This window comes from Pan paniscus, chromosome 13 (genome assembly GCF_029289425.2).
Source record: "Pan paniscus chromosome 13, NHGRI_mPanPan1-v2.0_pri, whole genome shotgun sequence".
Taxonomy (NCBI): domain Eukaryota; kingdom Metazoa; phylum Chordata; class Mammalia; order Primates; family Hominidae; genus Pan; species Pan paniscus.
The window spans coordinates 68,762,460-68,789,206 of record NC_073262.2 but is presented as its reverse complement, the minus strand read 5'-3'; the positions used below and the strand labels follow the sequence as shown (position 1 = coordinate 68,789,206).

The following is a 26,747-nucleotide window of genomic DNA, read 5'->3' as shown; positions in this document are numbered from 1 at the left end:
ATTTGGTTTAGGAATATTGTTATTTCCCTCTCCAACACCAATGTCTGCCTATGTAATTGAAAGGAAATTGCAGTGAATCTTCCAACAAGGAGTAACTGCTTCCTTGAAATAATCACCTGCAGACATAATTCTGGCTTCTGTGCCTTGTCTCGATAGCAGGGAAGGCAGAGGGCAACTGGGGAATCTGATTATCTCCATCATAATCCCACAACTTCCCTCCTTTCTCTCTCGCTTTTAATTACTGCATTGTGGTGAGTTAAGAAAAGCCTATACTATTTTTTCTTCTCCACTACCAGAAAGAGAGAGAGAGAACTGGCATTCTCTCTCTAAGGATTTTTAAAATACTTTTAATAAAATTTTAAATAGTGTAATGTGTGCCCACAAGCACGTTGGTTTTAAAGATACTTCAAAAATACTTCAGAATCAAATCTGTAAGAAAAAAAATTCAATTATTTATGTTCATTATATTACAAGTGATTTAAAAAGTGGTTATCTGTGCATCAAAAAATGCAAGCCTATAGCAGCTCTGATTCAGTGAATTCCAGTTGCGGGGAGGGGAGGAGCCCTCAAATATTTTTATATCATATTTGAAAAAAATGGCTGATTATTATTTTTTTAATTTATGGAATGTATGGACTTTACCACAGTTTCAAAAGTCCACTTTAGTACCTATAAGATATTTTGAAATCAGTTGGCCAATTCTTGCCATCAAAAAATTGTAACTTTAAACTTGCAGAAAAACTAGTTGGCTCTAGTCCTAAAAGAGAGTTCTTAATTGCAGTTTCTGCATTTATTTGTCTAATAGCAAATAAATTTCACATTCATTTCTGACTCCCTTTCAAAAGGGCAGGTTAATCTCAAAAGGAAATATATGAGTTTATCATTTTCGGCTAGGATATGGTTTCTATTTCTAAAATAGTGGCACAGTGTTGGTGAATGCTTTGTGAGAGCAAGGAATTGGTAGTAGATTTTTGCAGAATGCTGCATTTACCAAAAGAAAAAAAAACCCCACTAGGAAATTGACATCTACAAAAGCAAAGTACTTAAGTAGTAAATTACATTTACCAAGGATCACATCAGTAGTGTGCTTTATCTGATTATTCCAATCAAAAGGGGGCAAAGTCAGGATTTGTAGTGATACAGTGGTCCTGTAGATTTAAAATCTTAAGGTCTGAGTTTAAATCCAAACTCTAGCATTTGCTATCTGTGTTGGGATCACTCCCCGACTTCTTCAGAAGACCTGCTAACATTTAGACTTGTCTGTTGTCACCACCATCTCCTTTGGGATACCACCTCAAGGTACTCAAGTTCGCCTCCAGCCTCCGATTCCTTTCCTGCGGTGGGAAGAGAGGGGAGACCCAGCTTCATGTTGCTCAGTGACTATAGATTCCCAAACAAATGACAGGGGAATTTAGAAACATTTCTGCCTTAAAACTCAAATGTCATTTATAACTCTAAACAAGGGAATCTGGAACTCAAAACATAATGATTTGGTCATCACTTTGGGAAATTTTTGGCTAAAAATTAAGAATGGCTTCCTTCTCCTTGGCAGGCATAAAGTCAATTAATAAATTCTCTTTATAAGGCAGCTGGTTAAAGTTTCAGAACTCCACAACTCCAGGAGATACACATTTGAAAGAATGTTTTTGATAACCAATTACCTTTATTTTCTATGCAAGAAAATATTAAAGAATATTCAGATACTAATTACACTAATTCCTCAGGCTTCTGATAATGAGGTAGTTCTCTCTTTGAACTCTTTCAGGATCTAATGGCATCGAGAGACTCTCCTTTATGTCGTAAAACTAACAGACAAAATTACCTGGCCCAGCTTTTTCCACCTGAGTGACCTCACGCTCTCTTTAATACCCAAAATCTATTGACAGAGATGATGTCCCATTATAATATTCCCTTTTATGTTTTGGCACTGAGCAATGCAACTGACAAAGCTATAACAAAGTAACAACCACATTCTCAGGACAGAGACGGAGTCTTACAAAGACTAAATGACATCTTATGCCTTCATTCTCTTTTCCTTGTTAGGAACTCTCATAAAAAAGCCACAGCCATGCCCCCTCAGCCTGTTTAGCAGGTCCATGCATTCACAGATTGAAGTATTGTCACCTAGGAAGTAGGCAGCTAATTTTTTCCAGCTTCTGAAACAAGATTACAAAGGGTTTCCTGGAATGGCTAACTTTACCAACGGGGGCAGAGGAAGATTAGTTTTTCATTTTTTGAAGTTGGAAATGTAACAGTGAGAAAGAGACAAAATTATCTCTCAATAAATTAATCTACAAAAAAATAAAATGCAACGCTGGTTCCACAGGGAGTTTACATTCTGGGAGCCAAATAAGATACATATATAAAACTCATAGAACAAGGTCAAATGGGATAAGTGTAGTAGTGACATAGGGTAGCACAGAGTTTTGTTTTAATATCTTCTGCTAACTTTAAAAAATAAATATGTGATTTTAAGTGCATATTACACTAATTTAATAAAAATCTCATATTTTGCCTTTATGCTCAGTCTGAAACATGGAATATTTAAAGTTACTAATACTGTAAAACTGCTTCAGCTCTGACGAATGAAGTATCTGTACAGAATGATGAGTTGTTAGTTAATAGTACTCTTTGGGCCATGCTTGGGATATTGGCCTTTTCTAGGAGTCTGTATGAGAATAGTCATTTATCTCCTTATGCTCAATGCTTTCAACTTGTCAAATGACCATGTTTCATAAGATTCAACATAAAATTGTTCCATAATTAACAAAAGAAAAAAGAATTCTATCTGCTGAGAAAATAGAAAAGACGTTGGAGAAGAGAGAATATTTGACCCAGACATTTAAAATATTGGTTGAATTTGCTATGTGTAGATGGATGAAAGGTCTTCCAAGAGAAGTGAAGGTTGTGAACAAAGACATGGAGGCGGAAGAAAGGTAGCGTGCACACTGAACGCGTTGTGCCTTTCCATATGACTGACATGTCAATGTAAACTCCACAAAGGGAGGGTTTTGATCTGGTTTGTTTGCTGATGTTACTTAAGTACCTGGAAAAGTGCCTGGCATATATCAGGTGCATTAAGAAGTGAATAAATGAAGTGTCAGATGCCCAGAATATGAATAATACTTGATAGATGCAGTACTGGCAACTTTCTTGAAGCTAATGAAGTGGTTAGGACTCCATAGTTCAACAGAAACCAAGTTCGCTTAAGCAAAAATGGAGTTTGAGTTTATCATGGAACTCAACATCAAGAAAGTGTTTGGATCTTGAGTAGACTGGAGATGGAAACAGGAACACCGTTGGGAACCCAGGGGGTTTTCTGGCTCTGTCTTTTGTCACTTCTTCCTCCACATCTGTGTGGCTGGCTGCTATTTCAGTATCCTGGTCCACCTGGTCCTGAGTCCCCATGGTGAGGGAAGGCTGACTCCACAGCTGCCAGAATCACATGCAGTGGCTCTCTTTGACCAGGTCAGCTGCGTAGATACCCTCTCTTGCTCCAGTCCTCTGTAGCAAGAGGGTAGGTTTACCACTAAGGATCAGGGGAGAAGGACTATTGGGGGAATTGTTAAGAGCAGACACTCAGAAAAATTGGCACCTATAATATGCAATTAGAATTCATTAAAACATGTGGCCAGGTATGTTCTTATTTTGTATTTTTACATATCTAATCTCTAAGTACTATTCATATGGAATGTATTATTCTAAAAAAATTGCCTGTTAGTTCATGCAGTTCCCACTCTCTTTTCATCTCTAAGATCTTGGCAATCGTTTACCAGTTGTTGATCACCTGTCTCCTCAGCTTCTTTCAACTTTGCCCTGACTCTACCAGATACTGGGCAACATCATTTCCCAGACACTGAGTAACTTCAAATGAATGTGTTCATGCTACTCCAACTGGCTTTTGGGAAAGCACTGGATAGAGTTTTTGAGCTGGAGCAGGAAATTATCTTACTTAATTTCTTTCTTTTATAGATAAAAAGATGGATCCACAAGATGGACCCATTGGTCCATAATTAAGGGCTAGTAAATGTTTTGTAAACATAGAAATCAAAATTACTTTTCTGTGATTCTAGAACAGGAAAAAAATGGTGAACTTTTAGGTATGTTGCAAAGAACAGTGGATTATTCTTTGGGCTCTTGGGACCAACAGCCTTAGTTTTATTGCTTTGCAAGCTATGTGGTCTTGAATAAACCTCAGTAAGGCTCAGAAAGCTTCAGTGTTCTCAAGTATAAATAGGAATAATTATAATATAATAACATTAACAGTATTTATCTCACCATCCTGTAATAAGGAAGAGAAGGATTAAATATTGAAGGTTATATTGATAAATGATAAAACACATGCAATGATTGTAATAAGTGTGTTAGATGGCAAAAGAAAAATAATGAGGATGAAATATTTACTTTCAATGACTAATCTACACATAATCGTGATTTTATGTATGACTGAATGTTTAAGGCTGATTCCATTTTAGAATACAATATATAACATAAAAAGCTCTACTCTCAGTTCCAAGAGTTATAATTAGTTTAGCATGGATTTTTACTGTCTTAGAAAAAACTGATATTCATGGTTTTTATAATTCTATCTTTGGGTAATAGGCAATTGGACTCTCTTTCTATATATATTTGTTTATTAAAATGTGTTATTATAATTAAGCTTTAGGCTGTGTCCACAAGATGGGAAAACATTGGAGTAAAATATAGTAAAACCATAGAAATTTAGAGTGGGTTGAAAGTCTTGTTTAATCTGTAATTACAGATGAAGATAGTAAGAATGTAAATGTCCATAGAAGACTTCAGTGGCTTTGTTAAAGGCATGTGTTCATCAATGTTGAAGTAAAACTCACATTTTGTGACTCTGAGCTGTTCACTATAATATGAAACCTAATCCTAAAACACAATATTCAAACAGAAAAATGTGAAGCCATAGATCTGTAATAAAGGGCCACCTGATTGCTTCCTGGTGGAATAAAAAGACAGTTTTATTTATAAGATATATCATTTTTATGGATAACAATGATTCATATTAGGAATAAAGTAACAGTTTCAAACTAAAATAATGCTAAAGTTTTTCAAGTACTACTTGAAAATAGCTATATTTACTTTCAAACCTTTTCCTCTTTGAGTCATTAGGTTCATGATATTATATAGCAATAGGGAATGAAAGAGAAGCAAGGAGAAGCAATACTGGGAGATTACAGAGAAGAAAGGAAAAAAGGCTGAGAGAAAAGAGGTTGAGGAAGAAATCATAAATCTGGATTATGAGAAAGTGTTTAATATTTAGCCACTAGATGGCGATGTAATGTAAGGTGCTGTCTTGCCTTTTTTTTTTTTTTTTTTTTTTGAAACAAGCTATTTGCTGATTTGTATTAGGTACCATAGAGCGAGGCGAGGATGAAGCCGAGAGGATACTGCAGAGGTCTCTGGTGCATGTGTGTATGTGTGCGTTTGTGTGTGTTTGTGTGTCTGTGTGTTCTGCCCCAGTGAGACTGCAGCCCTTGTAAATACTTTGACACCTTTTGCAAGAAGGAATCTAAACAATTGCAACTGAAGGCACATTGTTATCATCTCGTCTTTGGGTGATGCTGTTCCTCACTGCAGATGGATAATTTTCCTTTTAATCAGGTAAGCCATCTAATTGTTTCATCTTGATTTTAAGTTTATTCATTCCAGTTATTCCTTTGGAAAAAGAGTCCATGGAAATTCAGTTTGGGCAGAGCAGGAAGTCCATTTTTGTATGTGTATTCAGACCAACTGTCCCCCTCCTCCCTCTCCTCCTCTTCTCCTCCCCTCCCCTCCCCCCTCCTCTCTCAACCTTCCATGAACTGAAATCAGGTTTGTTTTGCAGTTCAGCATTTTGATAGAAGATGGGATTCTTTGGCCTGAAATAGCTTGGCATCTGGCCAGTTCTTGCCTTTGCTTGCCTTCATCCTATTCAAGGTCCCTTTTGATCCTATTGAAGCCCCCTCCTTCACTGGTGTTTTGGAAGTGGACTAGCTGGCTGGGAATAGAGGTCATATTGTTCTTAAGGACGGAGCAAAAATTAGATCTCAGTTTTAACTCCACAGGAAGAAAGAAGGCAGCGGGGCTGCTGCTGGAGCCTAGCATTGCAGGGGTATTCAGCTTCCTGAGGCTGAGGCTGGGCTTTTGAGAAGAAATGCCTCATGCCTTGAACAAGGAAGGGGCAATGATTCCCGCCCCCCCCCCCCCGCCCCTCCGCCAACTCCTATTGAGCCACACTAAAAAAGAGCTTGAGCAAAGTGGTAAAGAGTCCCCTTTTCTATGCAATGCCAAATAGGAAACATTGACTTACTTTTACTTAGACAGAGGTCACAACCAGCAATGATACTGCAGATACTGCTCAGTTCCTAGTGTGAACCGTCTTGCTTTTCAGAACAGCATAAGAATTATTTCTGGGTGGAGGTGAGGCTTGTCCAAATGTCTTTGCTATCATGGATTTCCTGACTCCTACCTGTTTGAGGTATGTGTTTAAAGACCCGACCCACTTGCTGCGTTTACTTCTCATTTCTTTTTGTTCTCTTTGATTACTCACTGGTGATTGTTAACAAATTGGTCTAGAGTGGTGGGTAGGTGCTTTTCACCTGTCCAATGCAACAATTAAGTCAAGGCAGGGTATATTACTGTCAATATGTGCATGTGACTAAATATTTCTGAGTGCAGTAGCAAACTTGCAAATTGCCAAGTGCTGTTGCTATCACACCTATAAAATGTGGCTTCTTCTTCTATGGATTTGCAGGTTCACGTGGTATTTCTGATGCGCTAGTATAGTAACAGAACATATTTCTCCAAAAAGCACTTTAAATCATCCCAAGAGGATGTTGCCAGACAGAAATAGGAAAATTCCATGCTGAGGTTGGTGATTCCTGCTTTAGTTTCTCCTGCCCAGAGAAGTGGGTAGCTTACCTTTCCTATTTGCTGCAATACCTGGCACGCCAGGGTGATGCAACTGGGAGCTTCTGCACGTTCGCGGGGCATCTGACATTCTTCCTTCCCTCAGCTGTGCATTTCAGGAGAATGACTGTGGTGAAAAACTCCTTTAAAACTCTCTTTTATGATTGTTGCTTTTGTAATTGCGATGAAGCAATTACAAAATCACATCTCTCTTCTAGGAGGAGTTTTGCAATTTAGGCCTTCCTTCACAAAGCTCCTGGAAGAGATTTTTAGCTGGTGTCTATTTTAGGAACATAATGTGTAGACAGGAATGAATGGCCACAGAGATTTACGGGAAACCAATTTCTTGGAGAGGGTGAGGTAACATTATAAACCACTAGAACAGAGCACAAGTGGCTGGTTATATCACATGGACCCAGCAATGGAATTAGTTTTCATTAAACTCACTGTAACTCATTTGTGTGGCTGTTTTTCCTCCTTCCTTCACATTGTTTGTCTGTTTTGTTTCAAATATCTATATAGGAGGCCAGGATACCCAGAGTGTTCATACTGGTAACAATAACACATTGGATTTTGCTGCCAATACTAATAGACTTGGTTTACATGCCCCCTCTTGCTGGGAAATGTGCTGTCTGGAGAGTCATTTATTATGGTAATTTCTCTTTAAGACATGGCAGGAGGGATTGTCCATCTATGGGTTGGGGCAAGGCGGGGCACAATTGGAGGCCTAGTTAATTATACAGTATTCAAGAAGGCACTAAGGAGCTCAGTCAGGATTCTGTTGTACCAACCAGAGATACCAGGGGCACCAGACTGACTAGATACCCAAAGTAAACTCTATCACCACCAACAGAGGAATCCAGTAAGAAACATTCTAGTTCCTTGTATAGAGGGTAGTATCAGGGAATCCAGACAATCAGAGAGGGTAAACACAAGAGCACCTCATCTGGGAATTGCTGACGAAGAAGAGAAAATCTGGGGCTTGCTTGGTGTTACCTCTAGGACGTCACCAACCAGGCATTTCTCAAGGGTTTATGTCGGTGTGAGCCCGACAGTGACACACAAAAGCATCCCTCCAAAATTTAGCCTGGGGACCTTGAAAGGTATTGCTTTCTCCCTGGGCAGTTGGAGAGGCTGAACCTACTACTTTCTCCCTGTACTCGCCAAAGGGCACAAAGCCTATTCTCTTCCAGCTACCTCAGAATGGGGAGGGTGGGAGAAACAGATCCCAGAGAAGGATGGGAGAGAATCAGCAATTGAAGGCCCTGTATAGTCACCCTCAGGGTCAATGGGGCTGTGCTCCGTGAGGTTATCACTTCCTTTTGAAATTCTAATTAGTGAATGAAGCATGTTCCCCTGCTCAATTGAGATTGCATTAGTTTAGGGTAGGGTGGGAAGAAATTTATTCTCATTGCACTTGTGATCAGAAAAAGAAGTTGTCACAGAATTCCCCAAGCTGCCCCAAAGTTTGCTTTTCCAACTTTTAAATTTTGTCCACATTCCTAGATTTCCATTTATTAATTGTTTTATTTATCAAAAACATATAGCATTTACTCTGTGCCAGCCACTATCCTAAGCAGTACTTTGCAAATATGATCTCATTTAATCCTATGAGGTAGATACTATTGTTAATTTTACAGGTGACAAAACCAAGGCACAGTGAGGTTCAATTAACTTGCTGGGTTATACAGTTAGTAAGTGGCAGAATCCAAGCAGTCCAGCCACACCGTGGCCATGGTGTCTGTGTTCTTGATGTTTGCTCATCATCCATGTGATGGTAGAGCTACAGCTTAGCCAAGAGACTCAGGACTGAAGTTGGGTGCAGTCGTACATGTGAGCTGTAATTCATCTGCTTTCTGACTTGCCAAAATTCCAAAAACAGTTTGGTTTAGAATGATTACCCAAATCCACTCCATTTTTTTGTTTGTTTGTTGTTTTTTTGAGACAGAGTCTCACTCTGTCACCCAGGCTGCAGTGCAGTGGCACGTTCTTGGCTCACTGCAATTTCTGCCTCCCGGGTTGAAGTGATTCTCCTGCCTCAGCCTCCCGAGTAGCTGGGACTACAGGCGAGTGTCACCATGCCTGGCTAATTTTTGTATTTTGTAGAGATGGGGTTTCACTATGTTGGCCAGGCTAGTCTCGATCTCCTGACCTCAAGTGATCTGCCTGCCTCAGCCTCCCAAAGTGCTGGGATTACAGGAGTGAGCCATCACACTGGGTTATTTGTTAAAAAAAAAAAAAAAAAAAAAAAAAAGCTCTCCTGTACAATAGAAGATAGAAGGGTCTGCGTTCTAAGTGCAGGAATGTGGTGAATAAAGCAAAATTCCTACCCACATGCAGCTTTCAGTCTGGTGATAGAGTTGGACAGTAGGCAAATCAATGTGCAAAGAAATGTCAGTAAATGTAAGTTCTTTGAAGAAAAATACTGCAAGATAAAGAGATAGTGAGGATGAGAGGGGCATGCAAAGAGAAAATAATGAAAGAGGTGGAGAAAGTGTTTTTTTAAGCAGAAATCTAATGAGGCCAATGATGGAGTGAATCAAAGGTGCTAAAGGGTGAAGTGCCTCACAGGTATGAAGAGTGGCACAAACCTTGTGGGTGATCCTGAAAGTAAAAGAAACGAACAGAAATAGCACCATAGAGGTGTGCAGCCAGATCTGTGGAATCTCAGAGATTGGGCTTAGGGCTCTAATTGCCCCCGACTTTTAAAAAAACAAATCAAAGAGTTATGTCAAATAAATTTAAAACATTCAATGTTAACAAGTTGTTAGGTTTAAAAAAAAACATAAATCAGTCATTTTCACAAAAAAAAGTTTTGAGAGTTTGTAAAGTTCTCTGAAAAAATGTTGCAGTTCCTAGAATACAAAAAAATTGCCTCAAAAATGTTGAAAAGAACTGGTCCAAAGGTAGTGAGTTATCTCAGTTGATTGTTCACAGTCAGTTACAGATCAAACTCCTTGTTCTACTCTTTCCCCTCTTCTCATTACTGCTCTTGTCTAAAAACTTTTTTAAAAATTAAAAAATATTGAAAAGGTACTATTTGATGAAAAAAAAATTGTTTGAATGAGATCATTGGTTAGAATGATATAGTCACCCAGTCAGTTTTTCTTCCTCCAGAAGTGATAAACTGACCAGGTGCAGGCAAGAAAGAGACACTAAGCATGAAAACCAGTGTTTACATCCCCCATAGTGGCCAGGACACAGGAGCTGCTTGGAGGGATTTGAACAAATCTTTTTTTTTTTTTTTTTTTTTTTGCAAATGAATGAGTAGGAATGTGATTTCAAAATAATTTGATAAACATCAGCTTTCATTTTCATCTATGTTAAAACTTTTGTTATCATATTTTTATTCCTTCAAGACTCATATTCCAATGGTTTATCTTTTTATATTTTTTTCACTATTTGCTTCCCCTCATTCTCAGTTACCTATGGACACTGTAGTTCTTCTCTAGAAAATGTGAATTTGCTTCTCTTCTAACTTAGAATCAACCTGACGTTTTAGCTTTTCTCTGTAAATGGTCAAAAGTCTTTGCCTTATCATATTGCCGGTTTCTCCTTTGGTGCTCTACCTACAAACTTAGATTTAATTTTGATGAAGAATCTACTCTAACTTTTTTCTTTTGTCACTTGTGCTTTTAGTCTCATGTATAAGAAACCGTTGCCTAATCTGAGGTCATAAAAATTTACTTCTATTATTTTTCAACTAGTTGTATAACTTTAGCACTTACATTTAGATCTAGGATTCATTCTGAGTCAACTTTTTGCATATAATGTGAGGTAGGGGTTCAGCATTACTCTTTTGTTTGTTCATATCTAGTTGTCCCAGCACCATGTGTTGAAAAGACAATTCTTTCCCCGGTGAATTGTCTTATTAACATTGTTGTCCATGCGTTTATGATTTTAGCATCAATTATTTCTTACAGTGGGTACTAGTGATATATCTTTTAAGAAAAGGTCAGTGAGATTCTTTGTTCTTGAGAATCCACATAACTTTAAAGAATCAGAAAACTGATCCATATACCCTTAACTATTAAACACTTTATTGATCTAACTTCACAACAAAATGTTTCTTCTCATTATTGGAAACATATTCATTTGTGACTCCACTGAAAATTTAAGGAGATAATGAGCAAATATTTCCAGGGAAAGGTTATATTTATTCCAAAGAAACATATTTACTGTATTGCACATGCTTTCCCAAAGTTACACAAATATTATCCATGTTCTTTTTAATAATATGTTGCTAGTATGCTTTTGTTTCACAGATACCACTGGGGAAACTACTGAACTTGAGATAGAGGTGTGCCATTCAAATAGGGTTGGTTTCTGTATTAGTTAACTTGGGCTACCATGACAAAGTACCACAGACTGGGTGGCTTAAATAACAGTATTTATCACAGTTCTGGAGGCTCAAAGTCCAAGAACAAGGTGCTGGGAAGTTTGGTGTCTTCTAAAGCCCGTCTCCTTGGCTTGCTGATGTCTGTCTTTTCCTCTGTGCATGTGCATTCCTGGTGTCTCTTTTCTGTCTAAACTTCATCTTCTTTTAAGGACACAAGTCATATTGGATTGTGGTTCACCCTAAAAGTCTCATTTCACTAAACCACTTCTTCAAAGGCTCTAACTCCTAACACAGTCACATTCTGAGGTACCGGAGTTTGAGACTCCAACATATGGATTTGGGGAGGATACAATTCAGCCTCTAACAGTTGTCTCTGGCAATAATTATGACTACTAAAATCATAAGCAAAGAAGATTAAATTGATTTTTTGTTGTTGTTGATGAAACTGTTGTGGTTATTTTATAAATGATGGATTTTCATTATTCATACCCTCCTCCTACTGGATAATAATGAGTTATCTGTGTATGTGTTAAGATTCTAATAAAGGCAATTAATTAGGTTTGTAATTACAGGCATGATGACTAACAAAGTGGGGGCAGAAATAAAATGATGGTGACACTGATTCCACTGCTGTGCCTATAATGTCACATTTACATTCATGATCTGTGATAAGAATTAAGATGCTCATTTATTTCAGTGAGGAAAGTGACAGAAAAGGATATAAAATTAGGAATTCATGGGGAATTGGTAAAAAAAAAATTAAAGTATTACAATAAGTAACTGAAACTGACTCAGGTTAATTTAAGTATAAAAGCAATGTCTTCAAAAGATATTATAGTTCACAGAGTTAAGGGATAGCTACAATCTAGACTGAAAAATGCCAGGAGCAGAGAAAACTATAAGAGCAGATAGCCCAGTTGGTAGACTTTTGGTGGTTTCTGTAAGGTGCTGTAATCTAGAATAAATCAGCTCAACTGCTTTCAGGCTCTTTTTCTTTCTTTCTTTTTCTTTTTTTTTTTTTTTCTTTTTTTTCCTGACATTAATGTTTAACACCAAAATTCCAGGAAGTAAACATCTGGTTGGTCAAGTTTGGGTCATGAATCTGATCCTTTTAGTTAAGGGTAAACTTAACTAACAGTTCCTTGACTGACATTTCCACCAAACTATCCCCATGTAGGAAAACTAATTCAACCCAAACAAAATTGGAGAGATTAACAATAGTCTACATAGGCCAGATACAGTGGCTCAAACCTGTAATTCCAGCACTTTGGAAGGCCAAGGTGTGCGGATCACCTGAGGTCAGGAGTTTGGGACCAGCCTGGCCAACATGGTGAAACCCCGTCTCTGTTAAAAATACAAAAAAATTAGCCAGGCATGGTGGTGTGCAACTGCAGTCCCAGCTACTCAGGAGGCTGAGCCAGGAGAGTCACTTGAACCCGGGAGGTGGAGGTTGCAGTGAGCCGAGATCATGCCACTGCACTCCGGCCTGGCATCTGGATGACAGAGCAAGACTCTGTCTCAAAAAAAAAAAAAAAAAAAAAAAAAAAAAGAAAAGAAAAAAGAAAACAGTCTACATACACAATGCTGGAAGGTTGAAAGGATGGCTAAATAAATCATAGTCTAGGCAAATGATGAAATATTATAGTACCATTAAACATAATGTTTCAATGAATATTTAATTCTATATAAAATTGCCCAGGATATAATAGTATATTAAAAAGTACCTTACAAACATATATATCTAGGATGGCCCCAATTATGGAAAAAAAAACAAACATGTTTTTCCTAAGAAAAAGCCCTGAAGATAATATAATAGTTATCTCTGGTTTATAGAATTAGGATTTCTGTTTTCTTCTTTATAAAGTTTTTGTTTTAAAAATAGAATATTACATCTTATTTTTTCTTATAATAAAAGTAATACATAAAGGAAAAGGAACATAAAGTACATTAAAAAGGAACATAAAGTGCATAAAACAAAAAAAAATTTTAAATAGAATATTACATCTTATTTTTCTTATGACAAAAGTAATACATAAAGCAAAAGTAATACATAAAGCAAAAGGGAAATATAAATTAATAAAATGATGAAATAACTCACAATTTTACACAACAAAATTATTATTGTTAATAATTTATTTTTTCAAATGCTTTGGTATTGTTTCTTACCAAACAATTTGGCATTGTTTTGGTATGTTTTCTTAAAATAAAGTTCAAAATAAACATATGTTGCCTTAAAAACTAGAATAAAAGTGTACATTAGTTTTCAAATAGAATTTAGTAATCTATTTCATGCAAAGATACTCATTGTATCTTTAATCAAAATAGTAAATTTAGTTTAAATTATTGATGAAACAATTGAATGTTTGAATATTTTGTCTTTTGGAATATTAATAAAACTAGGCCACAAACCTTGTATAATAAAAGTACAGTATTTTGAAAATTTTTTAACAATGGAAAAGCTTTGGGAATCGGTCTAATATAAAATTAGACTTGAAATAGCAAATTGGTGGTGTTCTGAAAATCATGTTACTTGGTAACCTAAGTTTTCTCTTTAGAACTCAGCACGAATTTTAAGAAATTTATCTTATATTTATAAAACATCTACTATTTGCAATGAGTTGTTTTTAGCAAAACTTGACCTCAAATTGAACATTTGAGAATACTGAAGAATAAATAAGAAGCACCTGTAAATACTGACATAGTATGTCCTTAAATTTTTAAACTACTTAGAACCAAATTCATCAAGTTGGCAAAATGAAGTTACTAGATTATCAAATGGAATGGCAAGTGAAAATGAGCCAGAGGTGGCAGAATGGAGTAAGAAGGGTAATTATTAGGGAATGCTGCATTTGGAGATGTGAAATTATATGTGTTGAGGATGTGAGGAAAGAAATCTGTGTGAGGAGAAATAGATTATTAATGATGTAACTTAGTAACATCAGATTAGGGGTCCCCAAACCCTGGGCCACGGACCAGTACTGGTCCCTGGCCTGTTAGGAACTGGGTCGCACAGCAGGAGGTGAGCAGTGGGCCAGGGAGCATTACAGCCTGAGCTCCGCCTCCTGTCAGATCAGTGGCGGCATTAGATTCTCATAGGAGCACAAACCCTATTGTGAACTGTGCATGCACAGGATCTAGGTTGTGTGCTCCTTATGAGATTCTAATGCCAGCCCCCACTCCCCACAATGTCCGTGGAACAACCGTCTTCCACAAAACCAGTCCCTGGTGCCAAAAAGGTTGGGGACTCCTTATCTAGATTATTGTAAAGCAAATATTCATAATTTTAAGATTAAAGAAAAAATCCAATAAAGATGAGAAACCGGATCTCAGAGTTTCCAATTACATATTCATAGAGGAAAGAAAGCTAAGAGAATTCTGTCACATACATATTTCAATCTAAGAAATTCAGTGGATTTGAAAATCCTGGAAAGAGTTACTTTGAGACTTCACAAATGCTACCAGGCAGCAGTTTTGATATTACCCTCGAATGTGATATGCCACTTAAAAAGGCCAGTAGTATTTTGGGCTATGTATGTCAGTGTGTTGGGACAAAACCAAGGAGAAAACAGTCCGGTGTCAGGTCTAGAATACCATCATTTCAGTGCCACCTGGGCCTCAGCATTTCAGGTTTCAGGTGATTTGAGGAGTCTGTGAGGTCGCACAATAATATTTAAGGCCTTTAAAGGGTCAATCAACTTGTACAAATGAAGGCAAGAGTGCCTTTGGAAGACATTCCAAAAAGGAAGTTTGAGCATACTTAAGAAGAATCTAGCCACTGCACTCCAGCCTGCGCAAGAGAGTGAGACGCTGTCTCAAAAAAAAAAAAAAAAAAAAAAAAAAAGAAGCTAAATAGAAATCAGTAAGCAAAGAAAAAGAAAATAGGAGTGTGATTTTTCTTCCTGAAATCTCTGTGGAATAGCAAAAAGTGGAATCTTGACTGTATCTTCTCTGGGACCAAACTTTATCTTACTCTCCCTGACTCTCTCTCTCTCTTTTTTTTTTTTTTCATTCCTAGGCATTTTGTTTTACTCTGTTTTTGCATACTCTGCTGATTTCTAACCCTCCTTCCATTCAGTAACATATAAAAAAACTTTTCACAGTCATGTTCTCAGAATGTTCATAGTCATTAATGCATATAGAATATAATCCAAAAAATCAAAAAAAAAATTTTTTTTTTTGAGACAGAGTCTCACTCTATTGCCCAGGCTGGAGTGCAATGGCAGGATCTCGGCTCACTGCAATCTCCGCCTCCTGGGTTCAAGCGATTCTCCTGCCTCAGCCTCCTGAGTAGCTGGGATTACAGGCGCACACTACCACACCCAGCTAATTTTTCTATGTTGGCCAGGCTGAACTCCTGATCTCGTGATCCACCTGCCTTGGCCTCCCAAAGTGCCGGGATTACAGGCAGGAACCTCCGTGCCCGGCGAAAAAATTCTTAATGTGATTTTAGCAGTTATTTTCAAAATGTGGTCCACAGATGCTCTTGCATTCCCTTGAGACTTTTTAAATGATTCATCAGGTCCAAACTATTTTCATAATGATACAAAAACATTATTTACCTTTTTCACTGTGTTGACATTTGGAAGAACAATGAAACCCCTAGCCTTAACACTTATCAAGACAGTGACAACAAACTATACTGTCATTGTATTCTTCACTGTAATTCATTCCCAGTAAAAATAAGTAAATAAATAAATGAATAAAATTAAAGCCAGTTGCACTAAAAGAATGTCTTTGACGAAACACTAGAAATTAATTTTATTTAATCTATACCATTAAGTACACATATTTTTAATATTCAGTATACATGAAGAAATGGAAAGTATACATGATTAACATCTGCTGTATATCAACAATAATGCTGGTTGTCTTAAGGTAAAGCACTTGTGTAGTTGTTTGAGTTGCAAGCTAAACTAGCTGTACTTCCATAGAATACTATTTTTATTTGAAAAAATGACTGAGAGACAAATTGTGATTATTCAAACAGATATTGAAAAGACAAATTTTTGAAAATAAATGGAGACTGTCATTTTAAAAATACATTTGACAATATTTGTTGTCAGTGACAAAATTTGGCCTTTCAAGAGAAAATTATTATTTTGAAAAAGATGTATCTGCCACCATGAGCTCAACAGCTTCTCAAAACTTACAGGGTTTCTGATGTGATTAGTGGTAATATTAACAGATGAATAATGAAATCTTCCAATATTTTGAAGACCTGCATAACTTAGCCAAGCACTCATCCCATTAGATCTTTTTCTTTTAGAAATATGGTTATTTTCACTTGAAATTTATTTTGTTGACATGTGATTTATGATTATAATTTATAAATTTATTAATTGATGTGCTTGTGATTTTTCTGCTTTCTAACATGGTAAATGGCAATACAATGAACTCATTATAAAGAAGAATTTTTTGTTTCCTCAATAATATTAACAAAAGGAGTCTTGAGACAAAAAAATTATGACAAGGATGAATTTGATAATTCATCAGATTCTGGGACACTGAATCTGATGAATTATCAGATTATCTGATAAATTATTCAGATTAAGTTTGTTGCACTGTATTAGTTGAGATTATTATAATGCAGATAATTGAGTCCCCCAGAATTATGCAGGATAGAGAAGATATTTGTCACATTACACAAGTTAGTACATTTTTCATTACTGTAATATGAGCTGCACATATCAGTTTAGTTCAGTAAGTTCTGTATAAAGTGAGTAAAAATTGTTGCAAAGCAAATCAGAGGATTATAAAATATAAATGTTCTAATACTCTTGTTAGGACTTTCATCTTTCCTCACCTAAACCAATGTAAGAAGTTTCTATTGGTCTTTTTCTAAATGTTCACCCACTCCCTTCCCTCAATTAGAACCTGATCTCCATACTACCACCAGTGACCTTTCAAACATGTGGGCCAAATCTCTACTTTTTAAGACTGTAAGTTATATCCTGGAGTAAAAGCTATTCAGTTATTCAGCATGGCTGGCTTTCATGAGCTGTCTAGGTTTATTTCTTACCCCATGGTCGATCTACCTTACCATTAGTCCTTCAGAAAGAACTAATTGCATTTCTGTGAAGACCTAAAGCTGTTTCTATCTCTAGGTCTTTGCTACTGCTTCTTTATTTGGTGAATAGCCACGACCTCTTCTTCCCCAAGTATGATTAATTTCCTTTTGTGTTGTGCCTAGGTCCTGTATACATTTCTATCATCTCTCCCACTGCACTTTATTGTGCTTATTCCCGTGTCTTCCTCTGCTATACTGTACCTTCTTTGCAATATGGTGCAGCATATTGTCTGATGTGACTAAGTCTCATTGCCACTGCCTACTTCCGTTTTCGGTGTCTAGGTTCTCAATAGAAATTGTTAAATGAAAATGAAACAAAACAAAAACATTTTTAGGGTTACCTTTAATATTAATACCTGACAGTTTTACATTTTATAGGATGCTTTCGCAAATACTGTTTTTGTAGAAATATGCTTGAAGCATATAATAATTTAAATAATTCTTTTATTTCTTATGCAAGTCCCAAACTCCTATTCTAAACTCATATATACTATGAGTATTGAACTACTTATATATACTATGATTAAGCACTGCTTTTCAAAGTAATTCTGAATGCATTTTTTCTTCAAATTATTACTGTTAGCTGTTTTTACTTATTCAATGTCTGAGAAATTTGATTACTTCTCCTTTTATCATTTTGAGGTATTCTTTTTTGTTTGTTTGTTTTAGACGGAGTTTTGCTCTTGTTTCCCAGGCTGCTGGAGTGCAATGAAGCAATCTCGGCTCACTGCAACCTCCACTTCCTGGGTTCAAGCAATTATCCTGTCTCAGCCCCCCAAGTGGCAGGGACTACAAGCATGCGCCACCATGCCCGGCTAATTTTTTGTATTTTTAGTAGAGATGGGGTTTCATCATGTTGACCAGGCTGGTCTTGAACTCCTGACCTCAGGTGATTCACCTGTTTCGATCTTCCAAAGTTACAGGCGTGAGCCACCGCGCCTAGCTCATTTTGAGGCATTCTTTGGTCTTTGCTTGAGTCTAATTATTAGAAAATTATTCAAGTACTATATTTTATAGTTATGGAATGCATTGATATTATAGAAAACAGAATATTTAGAAAAGCATAAAGAAGAAAATAATATTTGTGATCTCATAATCTATGTGATTTTTCCCATAATAAAATATTGCTTTTAACATGTTAATATTTTGCTCTAAACCATTTCTCTTCCTGTTTGAATAATGGGATTCCTATGGTGTTTTCAATTTTGTAGCACATATTACATCTTAAACATTTTTAATGCCATCAGAATAGTTCAAAAGTATAATATTAATGGCTTCATAATATTTCCTTGTAGTTTTACATTTATTTAATCTGATAATCATGGAAATTTTATTTCATTTTAGTTGCATCATTACTTTTGAAGTAAATTTAAATAACACATTAAAAATACCAAGCATTTTACATTTTTATTAATAGCCAAAAGATCATCTGTTGTATAAACAGAGCCCAAAACTTAGGGTTTTCTTGATTAAGGAAAACAGAAGGCCAACAAAGTCCATGCAGTACACACAAGATATAGTCAATTAACACTTAAATCTGAAGGAAACAATTCCAGTGCATGGTTTCTTGCACTGGGCTTGTTCTCTTTCTTTTTGATTCTCCCTTCTGGTCCTCACTGGGAGTAGGAATCACACAAAGAGCTTGGCTCACTACTTTCATTCACTCTCTCCTTCTCTCATCATTTGTTCAAAATGAACCCATTTGGGCTAGTTCTTTAATACTCTCAGATGTTTTCCTGCTTTCAGAAACAGGCACAAAATAATTTATATATTAACATTGAACAACTCTCTGAAAATCATTGCATTGTTTAACTAATTTCTGATTTTTCTACCATTTTACAGCAGAAAACAACTTTCTTCTTAGAGTTCTTGATACAAACTTTTTAAGAGATTTAAAATATACATTAAAATCTGTCTTTGATGAGCATACTAAATAATATGATAGCTGGAAGGGAGGTAAGGAAGTGGTAACAGTTTTAAAGTTCTTATTTATTTTTCAAATATGAATAGTTACAGGTTTGTTATTATCTAAGAAAGAGAATTATTAATATTCTCCATGAGATCCAAGGATCACATTATATCTCAAACCAAGGTAACATTAGAGTGTGAAAAACAATTTTAATTATCATTTTATCAATTTTAAAAATTTTTGTATATTTGTGGGGTACAAGTGCAATTTTGCTACATTGATATATTGCATTTTGGTGAAGTTACGGCCTTCAGTGCATCCATCACTGGAGCAATGTGCATTGTATCCACCAAGCAACCTCCTATCATCCACCCACCTTGCACCTACTACCCTTCCAAGTCTCCATTGTGTTTTATCTTAAAGTGTAGTAATTCTTGCCCTCTAGCAATAACCTTGGTGTATGCATCTAATTCTCAGAGGGTAATCTACAATTTCAAAACTTTAAAAGTAGCTGTTTAAAATTATAGCACACCTGTTATTTTATTTTATATTTATGATTAGTATATATATCGGTTGTTCAAGCTAAAAGACAAATGACAGGAAACATTTTAATCAATAGCATTCTTTTAGCTATTATGGTAATATTCATATTTATTAGGCCTTAGAGTAAAACAGTCAGGAAGTTGGTCAGAGCAAGAAATAACTTTCTCATTCTTTTTTCATTTACTAGTCATTCATTTAACAATATGTATTGAGAACCTAGTATATTTAATACTAGGTGCCAAGATATCTACTCTTAAGTACTTAGATTCTAAATTAAAAAAAAAGCCAAGTACTACTGTTTTAACCACACCACTTCTGACATCAAATATGTGGGTTGTTTTGTTTTTGTTTTTGTTTTTCCCTCACCACTCAATTGTCTGACAGCCAGTTGAGTGTCCCACAATTCAATTCAATAATAACTTGGCATTATCCTCAGATACCACAAGTCAATGGCTCAGTCTCACAAAACTGCCCCACTTCAAACATCAGTTGCAAGACCCAGGCCTCTGGAACTTCTGACTGACCAGCTATAAATCCTCCAGTTCAATAATGTGCTACAACAGCTCACAGAATTTAAGAGCTTACTATTTCCAGTTTATTGTAAAGGAACAGCCTGGAAGAGACATATAGCAGAAAGTATAGGGTAGGAGAAGCTATCCAAACTCCATAATTTAGAGTTTTTATGGAGGTCTCATTATGTAGGCATAATTGATTAAATCATTGACCATTGGTGATTAGCTTAATCTTCAACCCCTAGCCCATCCCTTGCAGATGCAGGTCTTTCTAGTGACTAGCCTCAATCCTGAAGCTATGTAGGGGCCCTCAGCCACTTGTCATCTCATTAGCATACAAAAAGGCACTCCAGAGATTCCAAAGATTATAGAAGCTCTTATGTCAGAAAATGGAACTAAGGCCAAATATAAGAAAGATGCTGCTATCACCAATATTAATCAGGAAATAACAAGGGTTATAGGAGCTCTGTGCCAGGCAGCAAGGACTAAGACCAAATACAGGCACACCTCAGAGATATTACACATTTGGTTCCAGCCCACCACAAAAAAGCCAATATTGCAATAAAGTGAGTCACACAAGTGTTTTGATTTCCCAGTGCATATAAAAGTTATGTTTACACCATACTATAGTCTATTAGGTATGTGATAGTATTATGTTGAAAAAAAGTGCATACCTTAATTTAAAAATACTTTATTGCTAAAAAATGCTAACAGTCATCTGAGCCTTCAGTGAGTCATATAATCTTTTTGCTGGTGGAGAGTCTCGCTTTGATGTTGATGGATGCTGACTGATCAGGGTGGTAGTTGCTGAAGGTTGAGATGACTGTGACAATTTCTTACAATAAAACAACAATGAAGTTTGCCACGTTGATTGATCTTCCTTTCACAAAAGATTCCTCTGTAGCATGTGATGCTGTTTGATAGCATTTTACCCACAGTATAACTTGTTTCAAAATTGGAGTCAATGCTTTCAAGCCCTGCCACTGCTTTATCAAATAAATTTATGTAATATCTAAATCCTTTTTTGTCATTTCAACAATGTCCTCAGCATCTTCACCAGGAGTAGGTTCTATTTCAAGAAATCACTTTCTTTGCTCGTCTATAAGAAGCAACTCCTCCTCTCTTAAGGTTTTATCATGACATTGCAGCAATTCAGTCACATCTTCAGGCTGCATTCTAATTCTAGTTCTCTTGCTATTTCTGCCACATTTACAGTTACTTCTTCCACTGAATCTTGTACCCCTCAAAGTCATCCATGAAAGTTGGAATCGATTTCTTCCAAACTCCTGTTCATATGGATATTTTTACCTCCTCCCATGAATCACAAATGTTCTTAATGGGATCTAGGATGGTGAATTTTATCCAGATGATTTTCAATTTACTTTGCTCAGATCCATCAGAGGAATCACTCTCTATAGCAGCTATAGTCTTATAAAATGTATGTCTTAAATAATAAGACTTGAAAATAAAAATTATTCCTTAATCCATGAGCTGCAGAGTGCGTGTTGTGCTATCAGGCATGAAAATAACATTAATCTCCTTGTACATCTCCATCAGAGCTCTTTGCAACATTGTCAGTCAGCAGTAATATTTTGAATGGAATCTTTTTTTTTTTTTCTGAGCAGTAGGTCTCAATAGCAGGCTTAAAACATTCAATAAAGCATGCTGTAAACAGATGTGCTGCCATTCAGGCTTTGCTGTTCTACTTATAGAGCACAAGCAGGAGTATATTTAGCATACTTCTTAAGGGCCCTAGGATTTTTTTGACTAGTAAATGAAAATTGGCTTCAACTTAAGGTCACTGGTGACATTAGCTCCTAACAAGAGACTGAACCTATTCTGTGAAGCTTTAAAGCCAAGCATTGACTTCTCCTCTCTAGCTATGAAAGTCCTAGATGGCATCTTCTTTTAATATAAGGCTGTTTCATCTACATTGAAAATCTGTTGTTTAGTGTAGTCACCTTCATCAATGATTGTATTAGTCTGTTCTCACCCTACTAATAAAGACATACCCGAGACTGGCTAATTTATAAAGGAAAGCAGTTTAACAGACTCACAGTTCCACATGGCTAGGGAGGCCTCAAACAATCATGGTGGAAGATGAAGGAGGAGCAAAGGGATGTTTTACATGGTGGCAAGCAAAGAAAGTTTGTGTAGAGCAACTCCCCTTTATAAAACCATCAGATCTCCTGAGACTTATTCACTACCACAAGATCAGCATGAGAAGGACCTGCCCCCATGATTCAATTACCTCCCACTGGGTTCCTCCCATGACATGTGGGAATTATGGGAGCTACAATTCAAGATGAGATTTGGGTGGGGACATAGCCAAACCATATCAATGATCTTAGCTAGATCTTCTGGATAACTTGCTGCAGCTTCTACACCAGTACCTACTGCTTAACCTTGCACTTTAATTTTATGGAGGCAGCTTCTTTCCTTAAACCTCATAAACCAAACTCTGCTAACTTCAAACTTTTCTTCTGTAGCTTTCTTACCTCTCTCAGCCTTCACAGAGTTCAAGAGAGTTAGAGCCTTGCTCTGAATTAGGCTTTGGCTCAAGGGAATGTTATGGCTGGTTCAATCTTTTGTTCAGACTTTCTTCATATCAGCAATAAAGCCATTTTACTTTCTTATCATTTTTGTGTTCACTGGAGTAGCACTTTTAATTTCCTTCAAGAATATTTAAGAATATTTCTTTTTCATTCACAACTCGGCTAACTGTTTGGTTCATGAGGCCTAGCATTTGGCCTATCTAGGTTTCAATATGTCTTCCTCACAAAGCTTAATTATTTCTAGCTTTTAATTTAAAATGAGAAACATGCAATTCTTCCTTTGACTTGAACACTTAAAGGCCATTGTAGGGATTAAAAAAAAGTTTTTTTTATTTGTATGGCTACATAGTAGGTTTATACCTTTATGGGTTACATGAGATGTTTTGATACAGGCGTATCATATGCAATAATCACATGAGAGTAAATGGGGTATGTGTCCCCTCAAGCATTTATCATTACTTTGTGTTACAAACATTCCAATTATACTCTTTTAGCTATTTTTCAATATAGAATAAATTATTGTTGACTGTGATAACTGTTGTGTTACTAGATCTTATTCTGTTTAACTACATTTCTGGATCTTATTCTATCTAACTACATTTTTATACCCATTAATCATTCCCACTTCCCCACCACCCACATTGTAGGGTTATTGATTGGAATAATTTCAATATTCTTGTGTCTCAAGGAACTGGGAAGCCCAAGGAGAGGAAGAGAGACGGGAACAGCATGTTGGTGGAGCAGTCAGAGCAGACGTAACACCAATTAAGTTCACTCTTATTTGGGTGCAGTTCTTGCCATCCCCAAGCAATTACTAAAGTGACATTAAATATTACTGATCACAGGTCACCATAACAGATATAATAATAGTGAAAAAGTTTGAAATATTGCAAGAATTACCAAAATGTGACACAGATACACAAAGTGAGCACATGCTGTTGGAAAAATGGCACCAAAATTGACTTGCTGGATGTAGGGTTGCCACAAACTTTCAATTTGTGAAAAACTGTATCTGTGAAGCACAATAAAGCAAAGTACAATATGTCAAGGTATGTATGTATATACTTCTTATGATAAGACCACACCAAGTATATAAAATATTTTCTAAAGATGGCACTTGTTACTTCTTTGAGACTCTCAATGTGTTGCATACTATGTTTAAGCTTCAAATTACTGATCTTAAGGAAATCAATGTTCTTATCTATCTGTACTGTTATCTTGATGTAAATTCAGTAGTGTACCTAGTTAGTCAGAGTAGGATCCAAAATTCCAACCTAAATTTTGAAACATAGATTTTTCTTTATTATAACGCCCAACATAACACCAAGAGTAGTTAATAAACATACTAAGATGAACAATTATTCTTGACTTTAGGCAAAAAGAAAATTATTGAAAGATGTATTTATTAATCAAAAGCTGTAATTTTTGTTATTATTTCTGTAAAGTTCTAAACTCCTTGAAATCCTATAGAAGAGAAAAGAATAAAAAATTGTCAAGGCATTCTGATTCAAACAGAAAAAGAAGGGAATCAAATAATTATCACTGCTTACATGATTATCATTGTAGTTTTAGCTCCTTGTTAGTTCAGTGCTTTTTTGTATATTTATAGAGTTGTGCAGCAATCATTACAATCTCATTTTAGAACATTTCCATTGAGCTAAAAAGAAACTTGATGCCCACTTGTAGTCACTCTCTATTCCCACTCCCAGTCCTAGGCAATCACTATTTGCTGTCTCTGTACATTTGCTTATTCTAGATATTTTATATGAATAGAATCATGCAATGTGTCATTTTTTGTGACTTTCTTCTTTCACTTAACATAATATCTTTGAGATTCACTCACCTAACAGCATGTTTCAGTATTCATTCGTTTTAATTGACCAGTCATACTCCCTTATATGGATATACCACATTTTGTTTATCCATTTACCAGCTAATGGACATTTGGGTGCTTTCCACTTTTGGGCTATTATTAATAAGGCTGCTATGAACATGTCCATATAAGTCTTCATATGGATACATGTTTTCATTTACCTTGATTAGATACCTAGGAATGAAATTACTGGGTCATATAATGAATCTATGTTTAACATTGTAAGACACTGCCAGTGTATTTCCAAATGGCTGTACCATTTTACATTCCTACTAACAATATATGAGGGTTCCAGTTTCTCTATATCCTTCCCAACACTTGTGATTATCTGTTTTTTTATTATTATTATAGTCATTCCAGTGTGTGTGACGTGATGTCTCATTGGGTTTTTTATTTGCATTTCCTTCATGATTAATGATGTTGAGCATCTGATGTGCTCGTTGATTAGTCATTTATCTTCTTTGGACAAGTATCTACCCAAATCTTCTGCCTATTTTTATAGTTAGGTTCTTTGGGCTCTTTATTATTGACTTGTAAGAGTTTTAAAATATATATATATATATGCCAGATACAATCGCTTATCAGATATATGATTTGCAAATACGTTCTTTCAATCTGTGGGTTGTCTTCATTTTTTGATGTTGTCTTTTGAAGGGCAAATGATTTTTTATGAAGTACAACTTATCAATGTTCTCTTTTGACCACTTATGCATTTGGTGTTGCAGCCAAGAAATTATTACCTTATCTATGTGCACCATAATTACTCATATTTTTAAAGAATTATAGTTTTAGTTCTTACGTTTAAATTTATGATTAATTTTGAATTAATCTTTGTACATTGTTATCCACAGTTTCAAATCCTTCCTTTTGCATGTGGATATCTGGTTTTTCTAGTACTAGTTGCTGAAATGATTATTCTTTCCCAATTAAATTATGTTAGCACCCAAAGCTGAATTGATAAAAATTGTTAGCCAAGTTGTGTTCTCTTCTTATTTATTCAAGAATGGTTCAGAATAAGAACTATTGCTACTTTACATGTGTCAGATATCTAAATATTAAGAAAAATATGTGATCACTATAAAATTCATACTTTCCAGTAAATTACATTTACCATACAATGTTCAATACTGTAACATATTCTGTATTTTAACTTTTGATTTTTTTTTATAACTGTTGAATTTTGAACTATCGTGTTTTGTAACCTCTCACTCTTAGGTGTTGTTATTCCAAATATTTTATTAATTAATTCAGCAACTATTGTGTGACTGTTATGGGTAAAGTACTTTGCATGATACAGTGAAGAATGCAAAGGTAAATGCTGCTCTCAAGGTGCTTATGGACTAAAGCAAAAAACAAAACATATTCACAAGCAAATATACTGGGAGGTAGAAGTCAGTCGTCAAGTAACACCAGAGTTGCAGATAAATGCTTATGTGAATTCGAAGATTACTTGCTTTTTGTTTCAGAAAAGTACTAGTGGATGAAGAGATCAACAGCCTATATGACAGCAAATTTGGTTCCATGTTGGTTTATACAAGTAGTTAAGGGCAAAGAATAAGCAGTAAGTTTCTGATGAATATAAATAAAATGTATGTAGCTGTTAAGAAGTATAGTCTGTGATTTAAAAAAAAACATGAATAATAATATTCATGTACAAGACATGACAGTTACCAGTGTATTGCCTCTTAGCTCTCTTTGGTAGCTAACCAGAAATAGTGTATTGGGCACTTAAAGCATTTTTCTTAGACCGTGAGCATAACGTTACTCTTTGTCAGTAGAGGGCAGTGAAGGGTCACTGCAGGAGGAAGGGGCTTCTCTTCCTGGTTCTAATGCTACATTTTGATTTTACTTCGATCATTAGCAATGTGGACCATTAGCAATGGACCACTGGCAACGTGCTTGTGTAATGACATCTGGTGGTGTTTTTCCCCAGCCACATGCCCAGATGGGGCAGTCTGTTGGTGACTTCACAGCCTCTATATAAGGGCCTAGTGACCACTTTGCCACAGTTCTCCCAACACTGACACCGCACAC

At 36.0% G+C, this 26,747-nt stretch overlaps 1 protein-coding gene across 6 annotated transcripts in view; it reads left to right on the top strand.

Annotated features, from left to right (window-relative positions):
* The first annotated feature begins 5,175 nt into the window (after positions 1-5,175).
* SCN1A (sodium voltage-gated channel alpha subunit 1) overlaps positions 5,176-26,747 on the top strand; it is a 139,737-nt gene continuing 118,165 nt past the window's right edge. For 5 of the 6 annotated variants that reach the window (XM_063595432.1, XM_063595430.1, XM_063595428.1 and 2 more), the window contains exon 1: positions 5,176-5,628. The gene's annotated coding sequence lies outside the window, so the exon portion shown is untranslated. The remainder of the gene's footprint in view (positions 5,629-26,747) is intronic. The other variant, XM_063595429.1, reaches the window with a different exon arrangement.